This window comes from Heterocephalus glaber, unplaced genomic scaffold, assembly GCF_053883595.1.
Source record: "Heterocephalus glaber isolate CG9 unplaced genomic scaffold, H.glaber_assembly_v1.0 deba00000594, whole genome shotgun sequence".
NCBI classification, from domain to species: Eukaryota; Metazoa; Chordata; class Mammalia; order Rodentia; family Bathyergidae; genus Heterocephalus; species Heterocephalus glaber.
This window is the reverse complement of record NW_028258151.1, coordinates 28586791-28601688: the sequence shown is the minus strand read 5'-3', so window position 1 is coordinate 28601688 and position 14898 is coordinate 28586791. Positions and strand designations below refer to the sequence as shown.

Below are 14898 nucleotides of genomic sequence, written 5' to 3'. Positions count from 1 at the left end.
CCATGATTTAGTCCCTGGCTAAACATACATGTGATATTTTACATCCTCACTCTTATGTGTGTGCATATATAATATATAGTTTATATGTATAAGGAGAGAGAGACACACACGTGCACATAAACATCTACAAATACATTTGCCACCTCTCACAGTAATAATTCTGACTTCCTAGTTCAGTGAAGGGAAGGTATCTAGCTCTCTTACAGCATCTCTCTTCACTGCTGAGAGATTCTGCTCTTTTTGATTTGACTAATGCCTACTTTACTTTTAGGTCTTATTTTTCAGAAAATTTTTCTTAGTTTTCTTTGAGCCTCAGTTACATAGCACCTAGTGAAAACTTTTTTTTTTATCATAGACTCTGTTGTATTAGTATATGCTTGTATGTACATATATACACACAATTCATACATGTGTAATATCTATCATACAATAGAAAGTGAGTTTCTTGAAGTAAGATCTATGATATTTTAGCACAGTGCATTTCCCAGATTAGCTGCTTCACAAATATTTCATGAATGAAATTAATGAGGAAGAAACAGAATAAGACCTGATCCTAAACCATGCCCTGACCTGACAATAATCTATGGCAAACTGCCCTTCAGGGAAAGTATGTGCTGTTGCTAGGAGCAATTCCCATCTTGACTGGATAGGGCCAGGTTTGTTCTCGGTGACATCAATATGGCACCTTTCCTCGGCCTAAAAATCCTCTGGCACTGAAAATACATGAAGTCTGGAAGCTGTTTATAAGACTAAGATGGTGAGTCAATAGATTCTGTTCCCATTTGGCAAGAAGGGACATAGTCCTAAACATCTGAAGCTCTGTAATTCACACTAAACTTCTCATTAATTTAAATGTTAACGTAAATTTAAAACACATCATCTTGATTTGGAATTCTTTGTATGTGAATATCGCAAAGCCAGGCTCTCTTATCAGCAATATTAAAATGGACATTCTTCCATATCAAGTTATTATGAGTAAGAAAAAAGTGAAGTTTTCCCTTTTTTCATTCTTGTCATAGAAAATATCTGTTTTAATTAAAATGTTTATGTATGAGAAGCTATGAGAACCTCTTCCTTGAGTCCAATTATCTTGAACATTTTGAATAGAATGATCAATTTCTTAATCTGTGTTTCCAGAGGACTGACCATTCAATTTCAAATATATAGAAAGATGAACATCTTTTCCATTTCACTGGTAAGAAATAATAGAGTCACCATAAATACACTGGTAAATTGAGCTCTCGTTTTTGTTAGTACTTGAACCATAACTTTCTAATATTGAGTTTTTATATATTGTTTTTAATTTGAAGGAAAATGTAATTACAGAGAATATATGATTTCATTAGACCCACATAGAAGAAATTGTTACAGTGATGATTGATGATGATGATGATGATAAACATGGACATTTATGTGTGTGTTTACTCTGAGCCAGACACTGATACAAAGTGCTCCCTAAAAACTTCAGGATGTAGTCCCTACAGCAGCACAGAAGGCAACAGCTCTCTTTATCCTGTCTTACAAAATATGATACTGACCCATTGAAATATTAATCCAATTTCAAAAAGTTCTACAACCAAGTAGTCAGGTTGGGGGCCCTGGGTTGTTCTGATTCCAGTGCCTTTTTTGTAACCACTATGGTACCTGGGTATTAAACAATGCAAATAAACTAACACATGAAATGCTAGAGTAGTGAATTTCATTGAGTATTAATGCATACAAACGTGCAGTTAGGAATCCAATGCTACTATGGAGAAGCTGGGTGGATGGACGAACATCATGTATCTTATTCCTCTCCTTGCACAGTGTAAATTTTGAATAAATTAAGTAGAAAAGCCTCATCCAGCCCCACATTTCGTGAGTCTGGAGAAGGAGATGATCCACTTTGTTTGATGGACCAAGCCCTCTGCCTCGTCCTTCTCTGGGCGGCTGCCCATCACAGTGCTTCTTCACTTCAGTGTCTATGCCCCTGCGGGCATCACCATCTCAGTTCTCTGACCTACAACTCTGACAAAGTAGGCATTCTGCTGTCAATAGATGCCTTTGAAATATGAGAAACACCAGGTAGAAGACTCAGACTGAAGCATGGAAGAAACATCACTTTGTTCCCTGAACATGAAAACAAAATATAAAAATGGTAGTCCTGAGAGAAATTGGACAATATGAATATTCACTAATATATTCAGAGACACAGAACCCGAAAGAACCTACTGAAATTGAATATAATCTGGGCTTAGGGCACCAGGTGCAGCCTGGCACAGCTGTATGCCCTGTAACTTGGTTTTGGACTGCTAGGACAGACTACGTTGGGTATAGTACGAGGCATGGACTTTGCAGTCAGACTGTCAGCTCTGTCCTTTATCATTTCTGGGTAACTGATCTAGACACTTATGCAGTAGAGTTTTCTTTAACTATATAATGGGAGTCCTAAGTAAATATTTGTATAGAGCAGTTTTGATCGTTAATTTTTTCAATAATATAGAGTCGGTTCATCGTCAGAAATATAATAAAGGTTTAAAATTAGTTTTCTTTATTCAAGTTACATCAGTAAACAAATAGCAAATCTAGTGTATCGGTTTTTAAATTATCCTCTGAAGTAATGATTTAAATTATCAGTCAACAGGGCTGGGGATTTAGCTCAGTGGTTTCACTGCCAGTTGCTCAAGCGCAAGAACCCGAGTTCGATCCCCGGTACCAAAAAAAAAAAAACATTATCAGTCAACATTCAACTTTGTGAATTATTGTTGTCTCAAAACAGTGACATATGAATTTAAAAAGGAATAATTTATCTAGAAATATTTGCCGGAAAATGCATGAGCAAAAATATCATGTTATCATACTAAAATTCTGTACTTTTTTTTTTTTCAAGACTCTTGTAATTTCTTCCCTTGCGAATTTCAGCTTCTCAACAGCAAGGTAGCTAGAGGTTAGACAGCTGAAAAACTGGTAATCGGGTCCCAAAATACAAGTTTAAAAATATCAAATTTTACCAGTATCCATCAGGTAGACAGTTGAATTTTTTCAAATCAAGAGGTGAACCTCAAATTGTTTATAATGAGCTTAATACCATTTGTCTATAAGTGACCATAGCTAAGCAGAACTAGAAACCAATAATTGGAAGCACGTAAGTCTACAAAATTTGATCTTTTTCTATATATGGGGATTTTTTTCACATAAATTCTTCATGCTAATTATACTTATATAAAACCATATTATTGAAAGGGAAATTATCACTCAACTTGAGAAAAAGAAGGTTCTTCAGGCAATTTCATACAAAGGCTTTCATTTTACATATAGAGAAGATGCAGACTCAGTGATATTTTGTTACTTGCCCAAGTTTGCCTATTTGTGGTAGGTTTATGAATTGAATCCATGTCTAATTCTCAATCCAATGCCTACATTTGCTTTTTTCTGTGTGATATCAAACTGAGAATTTGTAAGTACAATGTATATTTTCTAGTTTCTTCTGTCTGGTTTTTAAAATTGAAATAAATTGATAATTATTTCTATTGTTTTGAATTCATGCCAGTGTGATGCAATAAAAATAAGAAATTGTTCAAACTTTTGTATAAAAACCTATTTGCAGACAAAAATCTTCTCCAATAAAATTCATATGACACATTTGAATAACAAAACACAATGAACATTGACAAAGAAATGAAAAACTACGCGATCTAGAAATGGATAAACTAAAGTAAAAAATACACACATAAATATATTGTTTTATGAATAATTTATGTATATATGTATACATGTATATATGTATATATTTCTTTGTTTTACCCACCTCTAGATTTTGTGCTCATAACACACATGCACACACACACACACACACACACATACACAGAGATAAGTACAGTATTATGACATCTCAAGTTACAAAATTCTGTGGGATGACTATAGCAGGCTGGAGTGCAGAAGTTAGTGTAATCCTAACTTTATCATCACTTTGAAGTATAATTTAAAAACATATTTATGTTTTGTTCTTGCAGGTGTAAATAATATTTTCTGCAGAAATCCAGAGCATTCGTTTAAATTCTTTGACTTTTCTCAGGAAGATAAGGACCTGTGGATAAATTTCGATAAGGTAAGTTCCAAATATCACTAATATTCTCAGAGTTTCCATTCTAGTTGGTCCAGTTAAGGAAAAGGTGAGGTTCAGTAACTCAAAAGAACAGACAAATGGAGAGGCAGCTAATACTTTTCTTAACGATGCAGTCGATATTTGACAGTGTTTCAGTATATAGCAAAAATGAGCTTACTAATATATAACCTTAGCCTTAGGTAGAACTTTTTCACCTGTTTCCAAGAAATATTGGTCAGCTAGAGGTTCTTGCACACAGCAGCCTGCTCTCTTGTGAAGTGCCAGGCTCCTGTGTTTCTTCCTGTAAGCAGCCTTCTCTAAAGATGAAGAGAAGGAGTAAAACTAGGTAACCAGATCTTGCTCCAAAGTTCACTAAAGAGGCAACTTTACTGACCAGTAAGAAGAGAAAGGGAAGAAAGTAAAGGACTGGAATAACACAATAGAGTTACTCACACATGAAAAAATTAAAGATGAAGAATGTGTAATATTCCGTGTCATGCTTGAAAAATAGGAGAGATATGACGAGAGACAGTGCTCTTCAGTGGTTAAATTGGGATTTTCATAACTTAGTAGCACATTAAGAAAATTTCTCTTGGGTGACAGAGACAGCCGCCGCCCTGACATATCCCCTCCCTTAAGAAGAAAGCCAGAACGCATCCCATATGTCCATAACGAATGAATGGATAAAGAAAGAGTATAATTTGAACACAATGCCATGTTACTGTGCTGTAAAGAAAGGTAAACATGAGTCATTTGTAGTAAAATGGAAGCATCTTGAGATCATAATGTTAAGTTAATTAAACCAGACACATAAGCTTAAATATTGCATGGTTGCTCTTTTTTTTTTTTTTTTTTTAGTACCGGGGATCGAACTCGGGTCCTTGCGCTTGCGCAGCAGGCGGCAAAACCACTGAGCTAAATCCCCGGCCCTGCATGGTTGCACTTATGAGAAACCAAAGTATAAGTAAACAGAGAAAAAAAAGATGGATAATAGTAAATAAGTGGTTAGAACTTTTGCAAAAGAGAAAGGGACAAAGAAATGGAGGGAGAGGGGAGGAAAGGAAAGGAATGAAAAAAGAATTAAAATATGTTATGTACATGTACCCACTGATCATGAGGAATGCCATCATTAAATATTGCAAACGTGTACTAAGAAAAATAAAAATTTTAAAAAGAAGCAAGACAGATTCTAGCCAGACTTTTGCCAACTTCCTGTTAGAAGTCTTGTATTTTCAAAATTCAATGTGCGTGTTTTCTGTATTATTGCACAATTGCTGACTATATGGTAGTCCACTACCCATTTGTGATCTTGGCTATTTTTCAAAGAAACAAAAGCTCATTCTGTATAGTAATTTTTAAAGTTTGAGGTATACTATTACATTTTCATTTAAAGAGGGTGTGGAAGGAAAATACTAGATAAGTCAACTTAGCTTGTTGTTCAGTGTACTGGTTTCAAGGGAAATTTGAGACCAAAGTTTAAGGAATCATTTATGTAGTGGAATTTTATATATTGGTAAAAAAGAAAACAAGGATGAAAAATTTATGGAAAAGCATAGAAAAGAAATCATACACTCAAAAAAAAGCAAAATACAATGGGTTTAGTATCATATTACGAACCAAAACAAATATGCATAGAAGGCACCAGGACACACAATATTTTCAACCTGATACTTCCTCTAGAATGTTAAAATCCTGTTTCTTTTGTATTTGTTTTTCTTCATCTGAGATTTCAGGTCATTTTAAAAAAAGCTTGGTGCATTTCAGTCATTTGATTTGGTCAAATTTTGGTAACTTGTCCTATAGGTTAGACACATGTAGCAAAAGAGAAAATCCAATGTATTGGACCTAGATCAGTAGATGCTCCAGAAAGAAACAAATGCAGTTCCTCATTTAGTACCTTAATATTAAGATCCCAGAATTTCCGCAGAACACATACCACCAGACATGCTCATTGTTAACATTTAGTAAGTAAATATTATTAAATAAATGATTGAATTAATAGGTTAATTATGAATATATGAAATTATTTTCAAAAAATACATATTTCCCCATGTAATTTGAAAAACAGGACTTCTTTCTCTCTTTTCCTTATATTCAGAAAGTGTTTATAACATTTCCTGAAGCATTTAAAGAAACCAAAATAATGATTAAACAAAACTAGTAACTTAAGAGAAAGCTGAATGTATCCCCAATAGATGGATCCTAAATGATTCATCTCAGAAGTTTAAGGCTATCTGGTTTCAGTACCATAATAACATTAATTAGATCATAATGTGAGCATTGTTACTTTTAATTTTACTTTGAGATTTATGAAATTAGTAATCATATTTAGAATATGCTAGATAAACCCATAATAAATTCTATGTTTGGGCATTAAGATAAATTTTCCAAGAATCTTTTCTAAGCACTTATTACAAATCAGAAGAGATTAGAAAACGCAAATACTTATTTGATTAATTCTGATAGCTCTTCCTCTGCTGGTTTAAGAATTGGCATGCAGAATTTTCACCCATTTACAATTGTTATCCTAGTAGGAATTGGCCTTATCTTTACTCAAATTTATTCTTTGCTAATAGAAGGACTGAGAATTATTGAGCTCTGAATGGTTGTTAAATGGACAGTGCAACAGATTGGAACATGTAAAGTTTTAAATAGACTTGTCAGGTTCCTGGGTCATATAGAAAAAGGAGACATCTACGTGAGCAAGTTGCAGGAGCCCTTACTTTATGATTGACATTTTTATTCAGAAACAAATGGAGTTCCACTTATTTCTGGAAACATATCTATAAATTAGATCCTCTGATGTCTAAAATGAGATAATGTAATTGCAAGTGAAACAATATTATTGCTTCAATCTAAAGAGAACTAAAAAGATATTTACCATTATCACATCCATGGGAATAATTCTGATAAGAAAATATAGTTTTTTTTCCCATTTGGGTTGGCTCTGAAATGTGGCTGTATTGGTAGTGATTAAAGTGGTTACTGGATCTGATTCATACAGTTCTTGGTAATGGAACAGATTTGCCCGTATTCCCATGACTCTGGCTGTGGTTAAAAATCTTTCATCGTAAATCTAATATTGCTTTACTCAGGGAGCTCTCAGGACCTGTGGGATGCTACCTTTTTGCTCTATAAATTAAAAACCGAATTAAAACACCCAGTGGTGCCAAGTGTGTGGAGAAAGAGCACTTTTATAAACTGCTGTTGAGACTGTAATTTGATAGAACCCTTCTGAAAACCAATATGGCACGTGTATGAACATGTGCCTGCCATTGACCTAATATTTCCTTTTCAAAGATTTATCTAGAAGACCCCAGTGGACAGGGCTAGGGTATAGATCAAGGACAGGATGCATTCCAAGCATGCCTGGGCCCCAGCACACACGTACACACACACACACAAACACACACAGAAAATGTCATTGAACAAATGACTGAAGATATATATATATATAGATAGATAGATAGATAGATAGATAGATAGATAGATAGATATGCATGATCACTGGGGCATTGTAAATAGCTGAAATATATTTACACAACCTAAATATCTCAAAAAGGAACATTTTAAAATATGGGCCATGAACATACTAAAACTCTAGACAGTCACTTTGGATGGTGCTGCTGCTCTGAATGTACAGACACAGGACTATATTGAAATAATATTAATTTTTAAAATCTGATTAAAATAAAGCATTCAAATATATCAATAACTTTATATATTTTATGCTACATATACACTATACCTTCATATGTACAAAATATCTAAGTAATTGTATTCAGCTTGCTTTTAGATTGTCTATTTTTAGTCAGTAACTAGATAGACATGTAGGTTCACAAGGTGAGTAAGCAGATTACAAACTAATGAAAAGCTTTTCAAACAGTAAAATATGAATTCTTCTTGTGTATACACACACACATACACACACACACACATACACACACCATCTCTTCACAATCTACATGATTTCCACTCCACAATGACGGCTCGGTAGAAGTGAGTCCTCTGAAGCTGATGTGTTTTCTTGGGAATGGGCTGACCTGTGATCCTATGACTCAATCTATGACAGTGATAATAAATCCCACCTGTTGTTTTAAGTTGTATTATTGAAGGGGGCTCTACCTGCTAGAAATTGATAAAAGGCATGGGGGACAGGGAATAAAAAATAATAGAAATAAACTTATTATATCAATTGTAAATGAGATTAAATAAAAAGACTGTGGAAAGTAATGTCCAAAAAATAGGAATTAAAAAGAGACTTTCAGGGCTGGGGACTTAGCTCAGTGATTTCGTCGCCTGCTGTGCAAGCGCAAGGACCCAAGTTCAATCCCCGGTACCAGAAAAAAAAAAAAAAAAAAAAAAGAGACTTTCAGGATGGTGAAGGGAAGAAAATTACGGGTGCATCTTTTACCAAGCAGATATTTATCTTTTACCAGGAAGATATTTGAGTGTCAGGGAAAGTAGATAGGTAACAGAGTTGCTAAAAGGATCCCCTTACAATTCATCAAGCCTCTAAGATACAAAGAAGCTCAGTGAAAGTGCCCATGTATCGCTTGGCACACATGGAGTCCTCATGTAACTCCGGTTGAATTTCTGGAAACAAATAGTTGCTCAAATAAACACACTTAAGTTGACACTTTTCTCTTTGCATCCGGATTGTTAACACTACACCTTCTTCTAGAAAACTGCAAGCACAACCACACCAGATTTATGGGACAGCTAGCATCTCTGGGGTAAAGAAAGAGTCCTGGATGGAAGTAGCGCAACCACATCAGGTCCTCTGAAAAGCCCTGTTTCATGTAGCATTTTTGTGTCCATCTATGTTGGTGCTAGGACACTTTAGGAATCCAATCTTTTAAGAGATTTTGAATGTCTGTTCATGGAGGAGTCTGCTGGTCCCAGTCTACTTATCATCACAAATAAATAATGGCAGTAGGGTAAAGAGAGGAGGGCTTTGTATGCAGGAATGAAGCTGCCTAACATGAATTCTCTTGTGCAATCACAGCAGCTCTTTAAACTTAATTTCAAGGATAAAGACACTGAGGCAGACTAAAGGTAAATGACTCATTTGCTTAAGATCATTCAAACAGGAAAATTATAGAAGTGAGATTAAAATCTACTCAGTGTGACTCAAACCTTTAGTATGTGTGGCTCTTCTGAGTCCATATAGAGCAGAACATATTGTAATTATGTATGGATGGTCATTTTTCTTAATTAAAGTAACAATATTAATTTGAATACACTGATAACCAGGTGTAACCGAAGAAGAGTCCCAGAATTTCAATTTTTCAAAAAGAGAAATGTCATATAACAAGAGGGTAGGATGGTGTGTTAAGACCTCAATGTTCATCTTCAATTCTTTTGCTATAACCCGAGAAATACAGCCATGGTAAACCAATATGATAGCTTTAAGAAAGAAAGACATACAAAAGTATATCATACCTGGAGGATAAAACAAATCACACCTTATATGTGGTGTATTTGTTCGGTGGTAATCATTTGGAAAACAGAGGTGAAATGAAAATTATCTGTGAAGATTCAGCTATTCCACAGCACATTTTAGCTGAGACTGCTTAAAAATAAAATTCCTGAGAAGTCAAGCTATTTGCAGTTATATTTGTATGTGAACTTATTTTCTCTGTATGTGAGGAGAGATTTCCCATCAAAGTTGTCACTGTCATGGGTTAGCAGTCATTCACTCTCTGGTTCAGTAAATATTTATTGAACACATCAAACCATGAGCTAGGCACTGGGGTTACCCAGGTGAATAAACACTGTCTTCTACAGTAGGAAACAAGGACAGACCCTAGGAGCTTAATATCTTAATAGTATATGGTAGCAATGAAAGGAACAGATGCACATTAACATAAAGATATATATGCTTGCCCACATATATGCATATGCTATCTTGCCACACGGCAGGAGAGAAATATCAATCACACTGAGGATATTAACAGAATGTCTGGGTGGCTTCCGCCTTGATCACAGAAGATTTTATGGATGAGTTGGGTTTTGAAAAGTTTTTAAAAAATGACAGGATAAAATATGGTGGCCCAGAAGATGAGAGACATTTTTCTGTTTTTGCAAAAATAATGACAAAGAATCCAAGGAGTCCTCGGCATATTTAAAGACTGTCACTGGTGTTAAGAGTTGGCTTTGGTGATCTGTTCAATGGAATGTCAAATTCAGAATTGATGCCTATGATTTTCAAAGTATTTTCAAATGGCACCTAAACAAAACGAATGATTCAGCCCCACCCAAATCTTTCTTTAGAACCTAAAGTCCTTGAATTTGAGTCACTGTGTAACTATTACATGTAGTCCTAATAAATGAAAGCAAACCAAAAATCCTTTTTGAAAGCTTTGACTTTAAATCAAAGTGGCTTAAAGTCCCAGCTTAATGAGTTACTTATTAAACTTGAAAAAGTGTCTGACTTCTCTTGGCCTTGTATTCAGTATAAACTAGAGAAGGTTGTGATTTAATTCATGTGAAGAGCTGTCTTCCACATAATTTATATGCATTCTATATAAGCTAGGTTATTATCAATAACACGTGGTTTTGGTTTTTTAGTAAACAGGAGTAAAGAACACAGCATACAAATCATAGCACACTGATTGCTACAATATAGTACAAATGTCAATTTTTGTACCAACCAAGTGGGTTCATTGAAGTGTTCTTACACCCTGTAAACTGCAGCAAGTGATGCGGTACCTGGATGAATAAAATAACCTTCATCTAGAAAAGTAGAAGCCTGTTAGGATCTATTTTCAACTAAGCGTGATATTTACTTGAGGGTCCTGGTTTGTTCCTTATTTACCCTTCAGTTGCTAAGAAATTTAGGGATCCATATGGCATTTATCTGTCAGGAGAAAAGATATTAAAATGCCTCTTGCACATTGTACTATTGGATCGTTGGTAGAGTTTAAAAATGCATTTAGTTTTATTAAGCTGTGATCCTCACACAGACTTTACCGGTAACCATGGGGCTGGCGAGGGTGAATGGGGAGGTAGAGGGTGATTGGTGGAAACTGACACCTGGAGGAGCTTAATGACTTCCCCAAGCTAGCAAGACAGATGAGAAGGCAGGACCTTATTCTGCATTAAGTTGCCTGTGTAGAGAATGTACACTGGCCTCTCACTCCAGGAAGGATGAGCTTTAGGGAAGTACAGGAGGCTCTTGCACACTTCTACAAAAGTCCCAACTTTCATTCTTAAATACTCATCCTTTTCTAGTCAAGCTGATCTCCTTGGTACTCTTGGGCATTTGAGTACCATTAGTTACTATTACCACTAGTCTGTCTCTCTCCCTCCATGTCACCCAAAATTGTTCCATCCTACAGTAATAATGCTGAAATAAAATGCAATATATCTGTAGGATGAGATGTTATTTGCAATGAAAAGAAATGAAGTACTGACACAGGCTTTGATGTAGATGAACCTTGAAAACATTATGATGAGTGAAAGAAGCCAGACACAAAAGACCACATATGGTACGATTCCATTTATATGAAATGTTGAATATGAATAGGATATGAATATAGATCTATTTAAATTTGAATGTAGAATGAGCAAATCTATAAAAATAGAAAGTAGATTAGTAGATGCTGAGGGCAGAGTGAGAGATTGTGGGATGACCATTAATGACCATAGGATTTCTTTTAGGGCTGAAAAAATATTCTCAAATTAGATGGTGGTGATGATTGTACATCTGTGAATATGCTTAAAGTTGGGATATACATATAAAGAATGATAACATGGTATATGGATTTTATCTCAATCAAATTTTAGAGCATTAATAATAACTAGGAAAACCAAAAATTTTATATTAGCTATGTCAATTTGCTTGTGGCATAATTGCATGTACCAAGTTTATATGTTGATTAATTTTGTATATATATATTTAAACACTTGGAAGTTGCTACTATTTTTATTTCTATCTTATGTATGAGGAAACTAAGAAGAAAAGTTAATTGTTTGACCTTTCTTTAATTAGTGTTTGGTGCAGTACTTGGTTTACCTTCATCTTGGGGAGTAGATACATATATATAAAACAGCCTTTTCCTTTTTATTCCCCTCCCCTCCCACTCCCTTCCCATAATAGTAGCAACAAGCATAAACATGGGGAAAAGGGATTTACAGAAGTTAATTTTATAAGATTACACAGCTCGTAAATGACAGAGTTAAGATTATGAACTCAGGAAGTCTTAGCTTCAGAACTATTGCTGAACTACTTTGTTACTGACATGTTGTCCACAGCCTTATTCCAATTTTCTTTCTGCGCTGGGCACAAGGAAGTAGATACTATGCTCAGAACTCACCCTCCCATGCTCTTTCATACATATATTAAGACATTGCTGTGGTCAGAATGCTAGTGTTCCCTCAAATACCTCAGCTGGAATTCTAGCACTCAAAGTGATAACATTACTGAAAAGTCAGGTTCTTACACTGCAGGAATCAGAGACTCCCCTTTCTCATTTCTTGTGTCTTCAGGTGAAAGAACTCAGACAAGACACATGAACAGTAGTACAGAATACAGGCAGAGTTTATTGTAAAGCTAAAGTGCAAAGCAAGAGGACACCCTTAAGAGAAGGGGGGGAAAGCTGGGTGTGGTGTTGCACACCTGTAATCCCAGAACTTGAGAGACTGAGGCAGGAGGATCACCAGGAGTTCAAGACTAGCCTGAATTACACAGAGAGACTCTGTTGCTCGAATTAAGGCTCAGAGTATATTTAAATGGGCCTCAAGGGATATCATTTGCTTCCTCCAAATTCATTGTTCTGTTACAAGGATAAATGGGGTGCTTTGATTAACTTCAAAGGAAAGAAGGCTCCTGACTATACTCTTTGGTGAATGTTTCTGTTGAGATCATGGGGCTTTTTCCGAGGCTTCATCCAGGTCTGGACTTTGACAGGGCCCTGGGCCTTATCAGCACACTCAAAGAAAGTTACTTTCTTTTTTTTTTTTGGTACTGGGGATTGAACTCGGGTCATTGCGCTTGCGCAGCAGGCAATGAAACCACTGAGCTAAATCCTCGGCCTGAAAGTTACTTTCTTTGGGCCAAAGCTTCAGCTCATAAGCTTGTTTGGATTTTAGTCATAGCTAATGATTAAGAAAATGGTAGAAAGACACATTACATCTACTTGCTTCTCAAATAGCCTCTTCATGTAGGACCCATCCGCCTATCTCCAGAACTGCTAATTTCTGACTTCCGGTCTAATATTAGCATCTGGACTTTTGTTTTAATTTGTAAAGGAAAGAAGTTTATTTTGGCTCAAAGTACTCAAGGAGAGGAAGTTCTCTAAGAGTGTGATGATGACATCTGATTGGCTTTATTGAGGGCCCTGAGTAACAAAATCAAAGCAGGGGGCATCACAATCTCAGACTCATACTCTATAAAGCTACCGTGACTAAAACAGTTTCTTACTGGCACAGAAAAGGGCATATGTATCAATAGAACAGAATAGAGGAAGCAGAAACAACTCTAGGTTCACACCAATATTTGATTTTTGACAAAGGAGCCAAAAACATTCACTGGAGGAAAGATAGCCTCTTTCAAAATGGTGACGCGAAAATTGGACATGCACACACAGAAGACTGAATCTAGACCCGTATATTTCACCATGTACTAAACGAACGTCAGTCAGAATCTGGGCTCTGCGAGGAGGTGACTAAAACATGAGAGATGACCTTCTTGAATTGAAATAGTATCTTTATACCTAGGCGAGCTCATTTTCTCCTTCCGCCATGTAAGGACAGAACAAGAAGTCGCCATTTTCGAACCAGAAAGTAAGCCCTCACTGGACACCAAATCATCTAAAGCACCTCAGAGGGTGAGGTTGCCTCTCCTATCCACAGTGGTAGGGACTCTGTGTCAGTATGATTTCCAGAAAAGGGGCCCAGCCTCACATTATGAGCTCCATACCTTGTACTCTAGCAAGAAACTTCCTACTACAGATGGAGCTGAAGAGGCAGGAGGACAACCTTAGATCAGTAGAGCCACGAGGACAGGATTGAGCTACCCTCAGAGAAGCTGTGGAGACAGGAATATCCAGAACCTTTGGGGTCCAGCCATCGTGATCTTAAGATCACAAAGATTTTCTCTGATTTTTTTTTCCTGGAAGCTGTATCATTTTACATGTTACAATTAGATTTATGATCCATTTTGAATTAGTTGTCCCATATGGCATGTGGTATGAACCAAAGTTCACAGTGTTACATATTGACATTTCATTGTTTTGATATCCTTTGTTGAAAAGGCTATTCTTTCTTCAATTAACTGTCTTTGCATTTTGGTCAAAAATCAAAGGCACTTTGCCAAGCCTGCTTAAAGGATTTCTGGGTTAATTTCTCAGCAATAACAAAAAACCAACAAAACAAATCAATTGCTTATATATGTGTAGGACTTTGCCTATTAGATTTTTATTTATCTATCAAGATGGGGTTTAGATGCCTCTAAAAATTTGCCCCTAATTCTCCTACTTACTCTAATTTACATTCATGGTCATTTTTTTTAAAGCACTCATATATTAGCAGTGATTATCTCCAGATGTATAATTATTTAGGCCAATGTATTTATCAGTAATAGCTAAATTTTGTATTACAGGAATGCATACTTCTGAATGAAAAAATACTGTTATTTTGTACATTTATTATATACTCTATTGGCAAAAAGTTTCACATATATATTGTGACTTTTTCTGTTTTGAGTGAATAAAATCCAATCAAAGTAGCTTATCAATATCCTATATGAGAGCACCGAGGAGGTGAGCCTCTTGAGCCCCTGTACCACTGCCCCAGAGCACCGAGGTGAG

At 35.8% G+C, this 14898-nt stretch overlaps 1 protein-coding gene across 23 annotated transcripts in view; it reads left to right on the top strand.

Annotated features, from left to right (window-relative positions):
- The window catches only part of Lrrc4c (leucine rich repeat containing 4C), a 1178862-nt gene that overhangs the window by 985122 nt on the left and 178842 nt on the right, over positions 1-14898 (top strand). For all 23 annotated transcript variants that reach the window (XR_015448996.1, XR_015448995.1, XM_087205626.1 and 20 more), the window contains one exon: positions 3993-4087. The gene's annotated coding sequence lies outside the window, so the exon portion shown is untranslated. The remainder of the gene's footprint in view (positions 1-3992; positions 4088-14898) is intronic.